General features: G+C 50.8%; 1 pseudogene; it reads right to left on the reverse strand.

Moving 5' to 3' along the window:
- LOC114828411 (elongation of very long chain fatty acids protein 7-like) overlaps window positions 1-888 on the reverse strand; it is a 3,455-nt pseudogene extending 2,567 nt beyond the window's left edge.
- Window positions 889-1,507: the final 619 nt, after the last annotated feature.

Genomic DNA, 1,507 nt, shown 5'->3' on the forward strand with positions numbered 1-1,507 from the left:
GGGACCGAGAGGTGAGCGATCATCAACACGAACTGGACTATCTGGACCTGTAAGTTCAGAAGAGAAATATCCTTATCCGATCAAACGACATTGATTAGAAGAATAAGGAATAGAGGCCCAACGAGCTTAGATTTTCTCCTCCGTCGTGCCGACCGCGTCCGGTATACGGAGAGCCGTCTCACTCGACGGGATGTGCAGACCCTATAGTGGCTACAAGCTAGCAAGTCGGAAAATGATCAGACTATTCTAGATCATTACCTTGGTCAGATGTTTTTTCCACCAGAGATGCTTCTGCACTGCTGGTCCGAGCGTTGACAAGAAGTAGTATGCGTACATTATGGCGTGTACACAGGAATTCGAACACCGCGTAAAGATGACTAGATTCGTCAAGCCATATATCGCTGATGCCCAAGAAACACACACAACCATCACGTGATGAAAAATGTGGAGGAACGTAATTTGACGTTGTTTGTTGCGTAATGTGAAGAACACGGTGATCGACTTCCTGGATACCGCGGCTGGGTATCCAGGAAGTCGATCACCCGTAGACACCAGTAATAAAATGTGATGTCAAGCAGCTCGAGCGTAAGGCTGTCCTCGCGTCGGTCTGGAGGTGAGCATAAAAACGGTTGACCCATCCGGAAGTAAAAATGATGAGCAATTTTCACTGCGAACGTCATCGATGCCACGATTTGGAAAAGCTTATAGGCGCGGGTCACGCCAGTCAGAGAGAACGGTTTTCTGTCTCTCATGAATCTCGGCCCCCAACTACACACGACATAAAGGTATGTACAGTCCAACGATGCTGACGAGTGACAGAGGCTGCGCCACAATCCATGTTTTCAATCTTGGATCACGCTCAAAAACGTGAGTTTGCACCGACTCCATGTCCATCTTGATTTCCGGTTTATGCGGATTTCTCCACCAGGTGAGCGGCGACCCCCTCAGAGTTCGTTTTCCATTAGGCGAGCTCCTTGCTGGCGCCACTAAGAACTTTCCTCAAAATATCGGTGAAGGCGATCGCCTGCTCTTCAGAGAGTGAACTCCTAACGAAATCGTCGGCGTAGACGCAGGCGGACAATTCCTGCTCTGCGTCTGGGGCGGCTCGCTTGAAATGCTCGCGGAGCGTCGCTGCGAGGATGAACTGCTCGACGCAGCGCCCCACGTGACCTTCGTCATCTGGTAACAGCGAGTACGCTCCTCGCCGGGCGATCACCAGAGAAACCGGAAGTATGGACTATCTGCCGGATCAATTGCAATTCTCATGTATGCCTTTGTGATGTCCGCCGAGATTGCAACGGGATGAAGGCGAAAATTCATAAGAAGGGTTACCAGATCTGGGTTCCAATTCGGCCCCGGAAGCAGATGATCATCGAGTGATGTATCGCCCTCATGCTTGACCGAACAGTCGAAGACCACTCGCCATTTCTCGCCTGCCTCGGTTGTCGTGATCACCGGATGATGAGGCATGTAGAAACTCCCATCTCTTCGCGGGTGAGGGTCCATA

Source organism: Galendromus occidentalis, unplaced genomic scaffold, assembly GCF_000255335.2.
Source record: "Galendromus occidentalis unplaced genomic scaffold, Mocc_1.1 scf7180000077504, whole genome shotgun sequence".
Lineage (NCBI taxonomy): Eukaryota > Metazoa > Arthropoda > Arachnida > Mesostigmata > Phytoseiidae > Galendromus > Galendromus occidentalis.